The sequence below is a fragment of the Oncorhynchus masou genome, chromosome 22, assembly GCF_036934945.1.
Source record: "Oncorhynchus masou masou isolate Uvic2021 chromosome 22, UVic_Omas_1.1, whole genome shotgun sequence".
Lineage (NCBI taxonomy): Eukaryota > Metazoa > Chordata > Actinopteri > Salmoniformes > Salmonidae > Oncorhynchus > Oncorhynchus masou.
Genome location: NC_088233.1, coordinates 5,932,754 through 5,950,276, shown reverse-complemented (window position 1 = coordinate 5,950,276; position 17,523 = coordinate 5,932,754). Strand labels below are relative to the sequence as shown.

The 17,523-nt window shown below is 41.7% G+C and overlaps 1 pseudogene; it reads right to left on the bottom strand.

Moving 5' to 3' along the window:
• Window positions 1–15,358, bottom strand: part of LOC135508923 (disintegrin and metalloproteinase domain-containing protein 10-like) — a 35,426-nt pseudogene extending 20,068 nt beyond the window's left edge.
• Window positions 15,359–17,523: the final 2,165 nt, after the last annotated feature.

Genomic DNA, 17,523 nt, shown 5'->3' with positions numbered 1-17,523 from the left:
CCAAAAAATTGTTCAACCCTAAAAAAAAAAAAACTAAAACTAAAAAAAAGAAGTGTGTTAAATCACCTTGTCTGGCTTCTCTATGGCAGTGGCTTGGTACGTTTTCATCCTCTCAAACACTGAGTGGTCGGCACAGCCCCCCTCCGGACCATACTTATGGGGATAGTCTAGGGGAGAGAGAGATGGACATGAATTGTTTAGATAACATTTTCCACTAAAAGCTCATAGAAAATCTTACTCACTCTACACCTTGTTGTGTCGTGACAAAGTAGGGGTGAGTATACAGAAGACAGCCCTATAGTCAATGAACGGCATTCTTACATAGGTAGTCCATATTATGGCAAGAACAGCTCAAATAAGCAAAGAGAAATGGCAGTCCATCATTACTTTAAAGACATGAAGGTCAGTCAATCTGGAACATTTCTAGATTTTTTAAAAGTTTCTTCAGTTGCAAAAAACCATCAAGCGCTCTGATGAAACTGCCTCTCATGAGGATCGCCATAGGAAAGGAAGACCCAGAGTTACCTCTGCTGCAGAGGATAAGTTCATTGAAGTTACCAGCCTCAGTAATTGAAGTCCAAATAAATTATTCACAGAGTTCAAGTAACAGACACATCTCAACATCAACTTTTCAGAGGAGACTGCATGAATCAGGCCTTCATGGTCGAATTGCTGCAAAGAAACCACTACTAAAGGACACCAATAATAGGAAGAGACTTGCTTGAGCCAAGAAACACAAGCAATGGACATTAGACTGGTGGAAATCTGTCCTTTTGGTCTGATGAGTTCAAATGTGAGATTTTTTGGTTCTAATCCCCATGTCTTTATGAGACGCAGAGAAGGTGAACCGATGATCTCTGCATGTGTGGTTCCCACTGTGAAGCATGGAGGAGGAGGTGTGATGGTGCTTTGCTGGTGACACTGTCAGTGATTTATTTAGAATTCAAGGCACACTTAACCAGCATGGCAAACAACATTTTGCAGCGATACGCCATCCCATTTGGTTTGCGCTTAGTGCGACTATCATTTGTTTTTCTAACAGGACAATGACCCAACACACCTCCAGGCTGTGGAAGGGTGGAAGGGCAGATAACCTGGCCTCCACAACCCAATTGAGATGGTTTGGGAGGAGTTGGACCGCAGAATGAAGGAAAAGCGCTCAACAAGTGCTCAGCATATGTCAAATCGAATAAAATTTTATTGGTCACATATTTAGCAGATGGTGTAGAGAAATGTTTGTGTTCCTAGCTCCAACAGTGCAGTAGTATCTAACAATTCACAACAATACACACAAATCTGAAATTAAAAGAATGTAATTAAGAAATATATAAATATTAGATTGAGCAACGTCAGAGAGGCGTTGACTAAAATACAGTAGTATAGAAAACAGTAGAATAGAATACATATGAGATGAGTAAAGCAGTATGGAAACATTATTAAAGTGACCAGTGTTCCATTATTAAAGTGGCCAAGCCTATGTATATAGGGCAGCAGCCGCTAAGGTGCAGGGTTGCACAACAGAGTGGAACCTGGGCAGTGATGGCTATTTAACAGTCTGATGGTCTTGAGATGGACCAAGAGACCGCTTCGGACCTCATCTTCTGGATGATAGCGGGGTGAACAGGCAGTGGCTCGGGTGGTTGATGTCCTTGATGATTTTTTTTGCCTTTCTGTGACATCCGGTGCTGTAGGTGTCATGGAGGGCAGGTAGGTTGCCCCCGGTGATGCGTTGGGCAAACCGCACCACCCTCTGGAGAGCCTTGCGGTTGAGGACGGTGCAGTTGCCGTACCAGGCGGCAATACGGCCCGACAGGATGGTCTCGATTGTGCATCTGTAAAACCAAATTTCTTCAGCCTCCTGAGGTGTTGCACCTTCTTCACCACACTGTGTGTGGGTGGACCATTGCAGATCGTCAGTGATGAACGCCGAGGAACCCCTGCTGTTTTGATCAGCTCCTTTGTTTTGTTGACGTTGAGTGAGAGGTTATTTTTCTGTCAAGACTCTCCCAGGGCCCTCACCTCCTCCCTGTAGGCTGTTTCATCATTGTTGGTAAATCAGGCCTACCACTGTGGTGTCGTCTGAAATCTTGATGATTGTGTTGGAGGTGTGCATGGCCTCGCAGTCATGGGTGAACAGGAGGGGTCTGAGAACGCACCCTTGTGGGGCCCCAGTGTTGAGGATCAGCGAAGTGGAGGTGTTGTTTCCTACCTTCACCACCTGGGGGCGGCCTGTCAGGAAGTCCAGAAGGCTTGTTGTGTTGAATGCTGAGCTATATTCAATGAACGGCATTCTTACATAGGTATTCCTCTTGTCCAGATGGGATAGGGCAGAGTGCAGTGGGTGCCATGGGAGTGCCAAGGGTATCAGGTAAGGTAGAGGTGATATGATCTTTAACTAGCCTCTTGAAACACTTCATGATGACAGAAGTGAGAGCTACGGGGCGATAGTCATTTAGTTCATTTACCTTTAGTGGGGCGGCAGGTAGCCTAGTGGTTAGAGCGTTGGGCCAGTAACCGAAAGGTTGCTAGATTGAATCCCAGAGCTGACAAGGTAAAAATGTGTTGTTCTACCCCCTGAACAAGGCAGTTAACCCACTGTTCCCCTGAACAAGGCAGTTAACCCACTGTTCCCCTGAACAAGGCAGTTAACCCACTGTTCCGCTGAACAAGGCAGTTAACCCACTGTTCCGCTGAACAAGGCAGTTAACCCACTGTTCCCCTGAACAAGGCAGTTAACCCACTGTTCCCCTGAACAAGGCAGTTAACCCACTGTTCCCATGAACAAGGCAGTTAACCCACTGTTCCCCTGAACAAGGCAGTTAACCCACTGTTCCCCACTGTTCCCCTGAACAAGGCAGTTAACCCACTGTTCCCCTGAACAAGGCAGTTAACCCACTGTTCCCCTGAACAAGGCAGTTTAACCCACTGTTCCTAGGCCGTCATTGTAAATAATAATTTGTTCTTAACTGACTTGCCTCGTTAAATAAAGGTTAAATAAATGTTGCTTTCATGGGTACAAGAACAATGGTGGACATCTTGAAGCAAGTGGTGACAGCAGACTGGGATAGGAAGAGATCGAATATGTCTGTAAACGATCCAGCCAGCTGGTCTGCGTCTGCCCTGAGGTGGTGGCTAGGGATGCCGTCTGGACCGGCAGCCTTGCGAGGGTTAACACGTTTAAATGTCTTACTAGTCGGCCACGGAGGAGGAAAGCCCAGAGGGCGGGCCTTGTAGGCGAAATGTTGATTAGTGTTAACAGCGTGAGAAGGAGTGAACTCAAGCCCTGGGGAGGTGCGGTCACCGTCGGCATGAATATCTGCCTCTTTGTCTACACTGGCACCTATAGGAAGGGAGGAGCAAAATGGAGTTGTGATTTGATTTGCCGAATGGAGGTCATTTGAGGGCCTTGTAGGCATCTCGGGAGGGAGAGTAGCAGTGGTCCAGTGTTTTTCCAGAGAGAGTACTACAGTCAATGTGTTGGTAGAACTTAGGTAGCGTTTTCCTCAAAATTAGCTCTTTAAAATCCCCAGCTACAATAAATGCAGGATATGTGGTTTCCAGTTTGCATAAAGTCCAGTGTAGTTCTTTGAGGACCGTCGTGGTATCGGCTTGAAGGGGAATATACACGGCTGTGACTATAACCTACGAGAATTCTCTTGGGAGGTAACACGGTCGGCATTTGATTGTGAGGTATTCTAGGTCAGGTGAACAAATGGACTTGAGTTTCTGTTTGTTATCACAATCACACCCTGAGTAGTTAATCATCAACATACACCCCCACCTTTCTTCTTCCTAGAGAGTTCTTTATTCCTGTCTGCGCGATGTACTGAGAACCCAGTTGGCTGTATGGATGGGGACAGTACATCCAGAGAGTTCTTTATTCCTGTCTGAAAATGTACTGAGAACCCAGTTGGCTGTATGGATGGGGACAGTACATCCAGAGAGTTCTTTATTCCTGTCTGTGTGATGTACTGAGAACCCAGCTGGCTGTATGGATGGGGACAGTACATCCAGAGAGCCATGTTTCCTGTCTGTGTATGTTAGAACCCAGCTGGCTCTCTGGATGGGGACAGTACATCCAGAGGTTCTTTATTCCTTCTGTGACAGTTGAGAAAAGCTGGCTCATGGATGGTTGACAGAATCCAAGAGTGTCTTTAGCTGTCATCAAGGAAAAGGGTGGCTACTTTGAAGAATCTCAAATGGCTATATGGATTTGGGACAGTACATCCAGAGGTTACTACATGATTCCACATGTGTTATTTCTTTATTCCTGTCTGATGTACTGAGAACCCAGCTGGCTGTAAAAATGGGGACATTTAAATCCAGAGATGTTCTTTATTTTTGTCTGGCACTGTACTGAGAACCCAGCTGGCTGTATGGATGGGGACAGTAATGTCTATAAATTCTTTATTCCTGTCTGTGTGATATTGAGAACCCATTCTTATTTACAATGACAGTACATCCAGAAAGTTCTTTATTCCTGTCTGTGTGATGTACTGAGACTCCCAATCACTGGCCGGATGTGATACATCCTGGATTCTTTATTCCAGGGACTGTGTGATGTACTGAGAACCAGTGCTGGCTGTATGGATGGGGACAGTACATCCAGAGTTCTTTATTCCTGTCTGTGTGATGTACTGAGAACCCAGCTGGCTGTATGGATGGGGACAGTACATCCAGAGAATTCCTGTCTGTGTGATGTACTGAGAACCCAGCTGGCTGTATGGATGGGGACAGTACATCCAGAAAGTTCTTTATTCTAAAAAACATTTTTTTATTAAAAACTGTCTGTGTGCTTAGATGTGTCTGAGAACCCAGCTGGCTGTATTTCATCAAGGATGGGGACATTCATCTTCCAGAGATTCTTTATCTCCCAGTCCCTGCCACTGAAAGATGCTGAGAACCCAGCTGGCTGTATGGATGGTGCCAGTTTCCAGAGAGTTCTTTATTCCTGTCTGGTCAAATGAGTTCCAGCTGGTTTGAACATCAGACATCCAGAGAGTTCTTTATTCTCTGTCTGTGTGATGTACTGAGAACCCAGCTGGCTGTCATGTGCATTTATCCCGAGAGCCATGTTTCCGGAAACCGGCTTCTGTCAATCCACTCTCTCTGGAGATCCTCATTGGTGGAGCATCCTTCCTTCAGCTCAGTTTTCCCATCTCATAGAGAAGGGTCTGAATACTTTTAAATAAGGTTCCTTTAATGATGTAGTCTATTGTTGAAGTCAGACATTTACATACACCTAAGCCAAATACATTTAAACTCAGTTTTTCACCATCTGACATTTAATCAGTACAAATTCCCTGTCTTAGGTCAGTTAGGAAAGAATGTGAATATAATGTCAAATAATTCCTTTAATGATGATTTATTTCAGCTTGAAGTTATTTCATCACATTCTCAAGCCAAATTTACATTTAAACTCAGTTTTTGTACCATTGACATTTAATTGTTTAACTTCCCTGTCTTAGGTCAGTTTCCAGGATCCCTGATGAAGGCCAGCTTAGCTGTCAAAACGTTGGTAATTACATTTTTGAATCTGAGCTCCTAGAGTGTGTGGCTCTCTTTTATTTTCAAGCTTTCCACAAGCTTCCCAGAATAAGTTGGGTGAATTTTGTCCCATTCCTCCTGACAGAGCTGGTGTAACTGAGTCATGTTTGTAGGCCTCCTTGCTCGCAAACTCTTTTTCAGTTCTGCCCACAAATGTTCTATAGGATTGAGATCAGGGCTTTGTGATGGCCACTCCAATACCTTGACTTCGTTGTCCTTAAGCCATTTTACCACAGCTTTGGAAGTATGCTTGGGGTCATTGTCCATTTGGAAGACCCATTTGTGACCAAGCTTTAACTTCCTGACAGATGTCTTGAGATGTTGCTTCATAATTTACCGTCCTCATGATGCCATCTATTTTGTGAAGTGCACCAGCCAGTTCTTCGGCTTGTAAACCTCCCCTTTTTCCTTCAAACATAACAATGTTCATTATGGCCAAACAGTTCAAGTTTTGTTTCATCAGACCAGAGGACATTTCTCCAAAAAGTATGATCTTTGTCCCCATGTGCAGTTGCAAAACGTAGTCTGGCTTTTTTATGTGCTTTGGGAGCAGAGGCTTCTTCCTTGATGAGTAGCATTTCAGGTTATGTCAATATAGGACTCGTTTTACTGTGGATATAGATACATTTGTACCTGTTTCCTCCAGCATCTTCACAAGGTCCTTTGCTGCTGTTCTGGGATTGATTTGCACTTTTCGCACCAAAGTACATTAATCTCTAGAAGACAGAACGCGTCTCCTTCCTGAGTGGTATGACGGCTGCGTGGTCCCATGATGTTTATACTTGTGTACTCTTGTTTGTACAGATGAACGTGGTACCTTCAGTCGTTTGGAAATTGCTTCCAAGGATGAACCAGGCTTGTGGAGGTCTACAATTTATTTTCTGAGGTCTTGGCAGATTTATTTTGATTTTCAAAGAGGCACTGAGTTTGAAGGTAGGCCTTGAAATACATCCACAGGTACACCTCCAATTGACTCAAATTATGTCAATTAGCCTATCAGAAGCTTCTAAAGCCATTACATCATTTTCTGGAATTTTCCAAGTTGTTTAAAGGCAGTCAACTTTGTGTATGTAAACTTCTGACCCACTGGATTTGTAATACAGTTAATTATAAGTGAAATAATCTGTCTGTAAACAACTGTTGGAAAGATTACTTGTGTCATGCACAAAGTAGATATCATAACCGACTTGCCAAAACTATAGTTTGTTAACAAGAAATGTGTGGAGTGGTTGAAAAACGAGGTTGAATGACTCTAACCTAAGTGTATGTAAACTTCCGACTTCAATTTTATTTTATTTTTTTTGCTTTGTCATTATGGGGTATAGTATGTAATTGAGGAAAAATATTTATTTATTCCATTTTACAATAAGGCTGTAACTCAAACATTTTGGAGAAAAAAGTAAACAGATCTATAGAATACATGGATACAATCGTATGTGTAAAATAATAGTTTAATAGGATGAACTGGACTACAATTCAGTATATATACATATGAAGTGGGTAAAACAGCATGTAAACGTTATTAAAAAGTGACCAGTGTTCCATTGGGTTAGTACATCACCAGGACCCCACCTCGTCACCCACTGCTGCCTACTGATAGCCCATGGAACAAAGGAATAAGGTCCGGTATGAACAGTGGAGAACAGCTGATCTGGAGTTGATTGGTCGGCATCAGCGGTTGATTGACGGGCCTGAAGGCCAATCAGATTGAGAGGGCTTTTAAAAAAAAAAAAAAAAATTTAATACACCCGGTCACTCAGCTAATGAGTGTCTCCTCTCCCTAGGGGCCAGCACTGAGCCGGTCTCTATCCTCCAGATGGAACAGGAACAAGCATGCACTCACGCCATTAAAATATGACAAAAGGGTACTCCAAAGCCTGTGTGTTTGTGTGGGGACAGAAGCGGTAGAGGATTGGGTGTAAAGAGTGGAAGGGGAGGTCTTTGACACACACACACCCCCACAGTACTCACTGATGTCGTCCTCGTGGTAGATAACGGAGTGGAAGGGAACGTCGCGGTCCTTCAGGTATCTCTCCGCTGGCTCCACGTAGAACTTCCCCTGGTACGTCTGGATGAAGCCCTCGAACTTGCCATCCACCACCGAGCCATGGCTCAGTGTGCCCTTTTCACCTGGAGATAGAGTAAGCAGGGGTCATTTAGTCTTATGATACCAGACCTCAACACCCTATTCTCAATCCAGAATCAAGCTTCATCTGCCAAACCCCTAGAACAGCTGGAGTGGAGGCCAGTATACAATAGACCCCCAAAAGAAGAAACAGACTGAGGGAGGGACGACCTGGACCCGTCCATTAAATGTAGCATACTGGCCAGGGATAGATATATAAAACATAGAAGGAACATTAAATGTAGCATACTGGCCAGGGATAGATATATAAAACATAGAAGGAACATTAAATGTAGCATACTGGCCAGGGATAGATATATAAAACATAGAAGGAACATTAAATGTAGCATACTGGCCAGGGATAGATATATAAAACATAGAAGGAACATTTAATGTAGCATACAGGACAGGGATAGATATATAAAACATAGAATGAACATTAAATGTAGCCTACTGGCCAGGGATAGATATATAAAACATAGAAGGAACATTTAATGTAGCATACAGGGGGATAGATATATAAAACATAGAAGGAACATTTAATGTAGCATACAGGACAGGGATAGATATATAAAACATAGAATGAACATTAAATGTAGCATACTGGCCAGGGATAGATATATAAAACATAGAAGGAACACAAAAACAGACATATGAGGTGAAGCGTCCTCCAGTCTCACCATATATTTCTCCTGTGTAAATGTGAGAGGTGTCATAGTTCACCTCCTGGCCTCCTACGGACACTTTCAGGTCCTCCGCAAACAGACTGGCGTCTCTCTTCATCCTCAGGTTGAAGTGTCTGACAGATGGAAACAGAGGAGGTTTAGGTACCAAGTCATTCATGACACATTTCTGTATGGTTTTATGTGAGGAGGGACAGATACAAATACATTGACATATTAAATAAACAAACAATCACCTGATATATAGATAGATATATATGTTTAGTTTCATTTATAAGAATCCCCAGAAGCTGTCTGGGAGACACATCCTTCATAAAACGGCTTGTTTATTATCAGTGTTAGGTTCTATTACAATTTAGAGCAACAAACAAACAAAAAATGTGGAGGACAACAATTCAATTCTGAATACACCCACTGAGATTCAACGTTTCAGTTAAATGGCGTTTCAATGGCTCGTGAGAAGAGTCTCATCTCAAACCCCTTTCTCCTGTACTACGTTATTAACACGTGGCACTAAAACGTGGTGCCTGAGTCTCCGGATCATAGAAATATAAACTATAGAATTTCCATTCTATATAATCTATTTCTATGATTTCAGGTTGTTATTATAGAGTGTGTTGGTGCTCATAATAACATAGGTCCTACCTGATAACATGAATAAAAAAGGTCAAAACAATAAGAATATAATTTTAAAACTCTGGATGGAACTTGACCGATGTTTCACAGGACTCAGGGGAAAAGAATGAAAAAGAGAGAGAGAGAGAGAGGCAGAGGGATAAAAAGACAAGGGTATTGGCCCAGCAGAAAATTAAAATTAAAATATATTTTTTGTTACCGTACAAGGGCAGTGAATATTATTTCCAACTCCAACAGCAAAATGAGGTCACCTTAAAAAAACGCTGCCTCTTTCATGCATATTAAACGATGTTAAAAAAAATAAAAACTGTAAATAATTGAAGAACAAAATTCATTACGTTCTGTATAGCTCCTCAAACTCTAACAGTAAAAAAGGAGAGAATTTTGAGTTGGTCAACATCAGTGACTTCTCCCTAAAATAAATCTCCAAAAGAGGTGTACATAGCATAGGGACAGACACCTCTCCAACCTGTAGGTGTATCCGTGTCATTCAGAGGGGTAGGGATAAAGAGGTGGGACAGACACCTCTCCAACCTGTAGGTGTATCTGTGTCATTCAGAGGGGTAGGGATAAAGAGGTGGGACAGACACCTCTCCAACCTGTAGGTGTATCTGTGTCATTCAGAGGGGTAGGGATAAAGAGGAAGGAAGACACCTCTCCAACCATGTGTACAATTGTGTATCCGTGTCATTCAGAGGGGTTAGGGATAAAGACTCAGGGATGGGACAGACACCAAAAGAGCTCCAAAAACCTTTAGGTGTATCCCATGTCATTCAGAGGCTCTTAGGGATAAAAACAGTTTGCCAGACACCACAAAAAATCATCCAACCTGTAGGTGTATCTGTGTCATTCAGAGGGGTAGGGATAAAGAGGTGGTTATCTGACAGACACAAAGCTAAATAACTCTACAAATAGGCCTGTTAGGTGTATCTGTGTCATTCAGAGGGGTAGGGATAAAGAAGAAGGTACAGTTCGGTTCGACCATGTGTACAATTGACGTATAATTAAGAATAGAGGAATGAGAACCCACAGGGACATCGTGTGATAACACCGACTCAGGGATGTTTTAAGGCCACACAGGGGTGAAACCAAACAGAGCTGGGAAAAACCCTTAAGGAGGGAGTGATCACCATAAACCCCCCCATCTTCCAGGCTCTTATTGCTTTTATAAAAACAGTTTGCCAACATAAAAAACACACCACAAAAAACAAATAAATAGCATGTTTCCAATTAAAAACCATGCTAATTTAGAAGGTAGAGGATATTAATAATTCTCACAAAATGTTATCTGAAAATAATCATATGAAAACAAAGCTAAATAACTTTCACAGAAACTACAAATAGGCCTATGTTACACACAGAACCTCACAGAGTTCTGTTATAGACACGTTGAGAGACACACAGAGAGAGAGAGACACACAGAGAGAGAGGGAGACACAGAGAGAGACACACAGAGAGAGACACACACAGAAACACACACAGAGAGACACACACACAGAGAGACACACACAGACAGAGAGACACACAGAGAGAGACACACACACACACACACAGAGACACACAGAGAGACACACACACACACACAGAGACACACACACACACACACAGAGAAACACAGAGACAACACACACACAGAGAAACAGAGAGACAGAGACACACACACACACAGAGAAACACACACACACACACACACAGAGAGAGACACACACAGAGAGACACACACACAGAGACACACAGAGACACACACACAGAGACACACACACACACAGAGAGAGACACACACACACACACACACACAGAGAGACACACACACACACACACACAGAGACACACACACACAGAGACACACACACAGACAGAGACACACACACACAGAGACACACAGAGACACACACACACAGAGACACACAGAGACACACACACACACAGAGACACACACACAGAGAGTGAAAAAGGTCTGGGAGACGTAGGCCTACCTTCCGTGTGCATGGAAGTCTAGATGGAGAAATGCGTCTTGGTGGTGGAGGGCCCTCTTGGCTCTCAGGTGCTTGTCATGTATCTCATAGGTGTTATAGGAGAGACCCTCATAGTGATGAACATACTTGTTCAGGGGGTTTCCATAATGGTAACCTGTGAAGATGACAAGACAGGAACTTAAGACCACGAGAACAAAAATCACACTGCACTCCTCTTCAAACCACAGGCTGTGTAAACTGAATATTAACTACAATTATAAACTGGGTGGTTTGAGCCCCGAATGCTGATTGGCTAACAGCCATGGTATATCAGACCATTTATTTTAACTGTTCTAATTACAATTGGTAACCAGTTTATAATAGTATTAAGGCACCTCGGCTAAGGGCTGTGTCCAGGCACTCCGCGTTGTGTCTTGCCTAAGAACAACCGTTAGCCGTGGTATATTGTCCATATACCACACCTCCTCGGGCCTTATTGCTTAATTATATCACACGTTTCTTCCTCTTCTAGGCCTAACTATATCAACAAACCATATATAAAACATAACAGCCTATAACGATACCATGATAGCACCATCATAACATTCATGATGGCCTGGAATCACATTACACATAGTCTACTAAGTCCCGTACATGGGAACATTCTGTGTGTAATTACATAGGAGTTCTGACTTGTGGAGGCCACCATAACGTCTGGGTTTACCCCCCTCCAATGACATAAAACGAGCACAAGAAGTGGTAGTCCTACAAAGGAGTGGTAGTTCACTGAGCATATAGCCTAGTCTACATCCATAGAAATAGAATCCATTATAGAAATACAATCTATTATAGAAATACAACCTATTATAGAACCATAATCTATTATAGAAACATAATCGAATATAGAAATAGAATATATTACAGAACTAGAATCTATTACAGAACTAGAATCTATTACAGAACTAGAATCTATTATAGAAACAGAATATAATATAGAAATACAATCTATTACAGAACTAGAATCTATTATAGAAATAGAATATAATATAGAAATACAATCTAATATAGAAATACAATCTATTACAGAACTAGAATCTATTATAGAACTAGATTCTATTATAGAAACAGAATGTAGGTCTATTTATATATCTCCATCCGTAAAAGGCCTGGCTAGGCAAAACAGTCACAGCAATCTCACTCTCAACCCTAGATATAAAACCACCCGGATGACATAATAAGGCTTTAACATAAGGCCTAATGGATTACAACTGAATTAGTATCACTCAGACATGGCTTCAAACACTATTTGAAATCATTCCAAATACTGTATCTGTGCTTGGTTGAGATGGCCTGCCTTCATGGACCAATAGAATAGTCCCAAAACGGCAAACAATGTCCATTTACCACCTCAGGCAAGCTAGAGGACACAAAGTATTTGGAATATTTAAAAACAGTATTTGAACTCAGGTGTGATATCACTTACAAGAGCAGGTGTGTTAAATCTCGTGCCTGCGCTCAGCTACTGTACGATCTGTTTCAGCTCATGATTTCATACAGCTAATCAAACCCGAATCATTGCAAACTAAAATGTATCGTTCCTGTATCGTATCACAGCCCATGTATATCTATACACGTATCGAATCATCTTGAAAGGGACATATGCACACCCCTACTAGTTGTTTTCTGTAATCACGCACTGTAACATGGAGAAATGGCAGTGTGAGAACACCTTCCCTCTAAAATTGTGTAGGTTTTTTTTTTATTAAGAAAATTATTTCTCGCTGATATGAAAGATATGTGCCTTATGTTTCCAAGCGATGCGTTGTTTCACACTGAGCATCGGGGATCTGAACCAAAGCCCCCCCCCCCACCACACAGGGAAGATACCTTCATCAATAACGTTTGGCACTAAAAGGTAGTTGACCTCTATGAATGGGTTAGCCCGAGATCATGACTCACAGTTCCATTACATCACATACACTGCCGCCCACTGGCCTAGTGGTTAGAGCATTGGACTAGCAAAAGGTTGCGAGTTCAAACCCCCGAGCTGACAAGGTACAAAATCTGTCGTTCTGCCCCTGAACAGGCAGTTAACCCACTGTTCCTAGGCAGTCATTGAAAATAAGAATTTGTTCTTAACTGACTTGCCTGGTTAAATAAAGGTAAAATAAAAAAAGAGTCATTGGACGAAGGCGTCTTCTGTGTCGAGGACTTTCGTTAAGAGCCACACGGTACAGTTTTGGAAGCATAAAGACTGTATCTTTCATATCAGCGAGAAATCATTTTCTAAAATATATATATATTTTTTTTTTTAAAAGGTCTCATCGATACACACCTTTATAGGGTTAGTGTTCCCACGAGGCCCTATCTCCATGTTACAGCACATGTTAACAGGAACAGACAGAAGGACCACAGAGGGACCACCTTTACTAATTAGCATGCTCTGAACACCTGTCTGTAACGGAAGAAGGCTCCCAGAAACGTGTTGTAACTGTAAAAAACACAGTCGGCTGAAACTGAAGCCTGTTAAAACAGTGTCAAGCAGTGGAGGCTGGTGGGAGGATTTATAGGAGGACGGGCTCATTGTAAATGGCTGGAGTGGAATTAAAGAAATAAGTCAAACGTAGTTTCCATATGTTTGATACCGTGTTCCATATAAGCCGTCACTATGAGCCCATCTTCCTATAGCTCATCCAACCTGGGGCGGCAGGTTAGCCTAGTGGTTAGAGTGTTGGACTAGTAACTAGTAAGGTTGCAAGTTCAAATCCCCGAGCTGATACAGTACAAATCTGAAGTTCTGCCCCTGAACAGGCAGTTCCTAGGCCGTCATTGAAAATAAGAATATCGGAGGGTAGACTTGCCTGGTTAAAGGTAAAGGTAAAATATTTTTTTTTACCTGTCACCACTGGTGTACAGTACATTTAGCAATATATGAAATTAAAAGGGTTTCATGTATCCAGAACGGTATCGCTATTTAGAATCAATTCACGTTTAGATTGAGTTGGCTGTTCTGGCCGCTAGCGCCAGTCTACCCTTCGAAGATATCAAATCAAAAAAATGCTAGGACGTTAAGGAGTAGAGGTGTAGTCTCCTTAAGAATGCTTCTCAGGCTATATGTGAACCATGAAACACAAAATTCAATCAAAGCTGTTAAAATCACTTCTTTGAGCAATTAGTTCCATGCAGGGTGATTTCTAACTGATGCAAGGATGATGCATTGGGTGCAGCGGCGTCATGTGAACAAGAACGACATCTCATTGAAAACACAGTGAGTTGCTTCTATAGATTTCTTGATCAGAACTTGTCAATGAAAATCAGGAAATTGTTGGATTCACATGTATACTATTGTATCTTTCTACTGTATCCATTGAATAGTTACAACATATATTGTACATTATTATTTTTTACTATTTTATTTATTTAACTAGACAAGTCAGTTAATAACAAATCATTATTTTCAATGACGGCCTAGGAACAGTGGGTTAACTGCCTTGTTCAGTGGCAGAACGACAGATTTGTACCTTGTCAATCCATCAACCTTTCAGTTTCTAGTCCAAAGCTCTAACCACTAGTCTACCTGATATCCTAGGATTCCCCCTAGATCCTCCTAGGATGCTAGCTACCACATAACTTGCTAGTAAGTAAGTTAATAACAAAGATCGAATATATGTTCTCTTTCGAGATCCATTGACTTTGGGCCAACAACAAACAAAGAAAATGCAAAAATGACTAGATGTCAAAAGGCATAGCTAGCTCGGAACGGTAATCATCAAGCAATACGGCTAACTAGCTAATTGTTGCTGCTAAACTGATGCTAAATTAGCGGGCTAACTAGTTAATTACTGACAGAAAGTGGGACAGCCCCATAATTGCACTTTTTTTTTTTACTATTAACGTTGTGTATAAACAATATTGACCTAAAACACTCCATAATAGAAAAATCAGATGGTCGCAGAATCCTTCATATTCTCATAACAAATGGCACCCCGGCGACCTAGCTAGCGTTAGCCTTCACATAACCATCATGATAAACCATCATTTTAAAACAAAACTAGCTTTTTGCCAAACTTAAAATAAAATATTTCGACAACTATATAGCTTGTTGGTTTGTCAACAAAAAAAGAACAAACGATATCTTCACAACGACCAGGCCTTGGTCCGTTATGTTAAGTTTTCTTAGCTAGCCTAGCCTTCTTGGCCGTTATTCCTTCGCTCTACAGAATACATACAAAATGCTCCTACTCACCTTGGGTGTAATTTATTAAGTAGATGAAATAGAGGAATTTGACGATGAACATATCTGCTAAGTCCATTGTTCGAGCATTGATACCGTGATCCCCTTTATTGTCCTACTTTAGACTCACTCTGTGACAATGTTTATCGCAGCTTCCTCTCTTTCTCCTCTTCCTCGCCTCCCGCCTCCCTCTCTCTCTGTGTTTAACGCCCTGACGTCAGACGCAGACCGAGGGATGAGGAGTCTCTCTTTTCAGTTTCTCTCTGTCTCTGCCTCTCTGCCTCTCTCTCTCTCTCTCTCTCTCTCTCTCTCTGCCTCTCTCTCTCTCTCTCTCTCTCTCTCTCTCTCTCTCTCTCTCTCTCTCTCTCTCTCTCTCTCTCTCTCTCTCTCTATATATCTTTCTCAATTCAATACAAGGGGTTTTATTGACATGGGAAACATCTGTTAACATTGCCAAAGCAAGTGAGGTAGATAATATTCAAAAGTGAAATAAACAATAAAAATTAACAATAAACATTACACATACAGAAATTTCAAAACAATAAAGACATTACAAATGTTAAAGATACAAGGGAAAATAAATATATATAAATATGGTGTTGTAACAATGTACAAATGGTTAAAGAACACAAGGTTGCCCTTTTCTTGTGGCAACAGGTCACACATCTTGCTGATGTGATGGCACACTGTGGAATTTCCCCCAGTATATATGGGAGTTTATCAAAATTGGATTTGTTTTTGAATTCTTTGTGGATCCGTTTAATCTGAGGGAAATATGTATCTCTAATATGGTCATACATTGAACAGGAGGTTAGGAAGTGCAGCTCAGTTTCCACCTCATTTTGTGGGCAGTGAGCACATAGCCTGTCTTCTCTTGAGAGCCATGTCTGTGCAAGTCTATGCTCACTAAGTCTGTACATAGTCAAAGCTTTCCTTAAGTTTGGGTCAGTCACACTCTCTCTCTCTCTCTCTCTCTCTCTCTCTCTCTCTCTCTGTTTAACTCCCTCTCTCTCACAATTAGACCTAAATTAAATTCAAGGGGCTTTATTGGCCATCAAACATATGTTAACATTGCCAAAGCAAGTGTATTAGATAATTTTCAAAAGTGGAATAAACAATAAAAATTAACAGTAAACATTATTTCTCTCGACCTGATTTTGTAACTTGTCACCTGGACTAAAAGACTGTCTCTGCAGAATAAAAATAAGTAATGGTCATATATACACTGAGTAAACAAAACATTAGGAGCTCAATTCGGTGCGCACAGAGAGCTCATTTAATATATGGGCAACACCTGGCTCAAAGTGGAGGAGTTTTTTTCTTCTTCTCTCCCTGTATTTCTGACAGGTAACTCTTGAAAGTGCTAACTGTTTGAACTCACTTTCATTAAATTGTGGACCCCAGTGTGTACCCCACAAGACATGCCAAGAGGTCAAACTCAAACAGCTGTTTGACACCCTCATCCCCTAAGACATGCCACCAGATGGTCTGTTTAAACTGTGGCACACCTCTATGTCAGCTCCCAGTCATACCCCTGCAGCTCATCTGGGCCACCAGAGGTCTGTTTAAACTACTGGAAAATGCTAAATGACAAATGGATGCATGATCACAAGACATGCTCAGCGCAGCTCTCTTCACAGTCCCCAAGCCCAGAAAAGACTTCGGATTCCACAGCCATGACTACATGAGCCCCTCTGGTCCCGGTCACCGCCACGTGTCACGCCTTTACACCACATAGACCCCCAGTTTATCCAGCCAGATCGCTATGGAACTCACCTCTACCAGCTGACATAATACTAATAGAATATTAGATCTGTACTTCTGAGACATGCTACATGGAACTTTTCCACAGACTTCAGAGCCATTTGACATACATCGATCATAGTCTGCTGCTGGAAAAAACATTATCATGGAACTCTATTCCACAGTACTATATTGTGGATGAAGGGTTATTCCACTGTACTACATAGAGACATGACTACATGGAACTCTCTCCAACATAATCCAGGTATGAATCAGGAATTCCCACAGGGACAGAGCCATGACTACATGGAACTCTATTTTTCAATCTTTACTAACGACATGCCACTGGCTTTGAGTAAAGCCAGTATTTCTATGTATGTGGATGACTCGACACTATACATGTCAGCTACTACAGCGACGGAAATGACTGCAACACTTAATAAATGGGTGGCAATTAATAAGTTAGTCCTACATATTTCTAAAACTAAAGGCATTGTATTTGGGACAGATAACATTCACTAAACTCTAAACCTCAACTAAATCTTGTAATGTATTGTAATGTTTTTTTAAATGGTATAAAACTGCCTTAATAATGTGTTC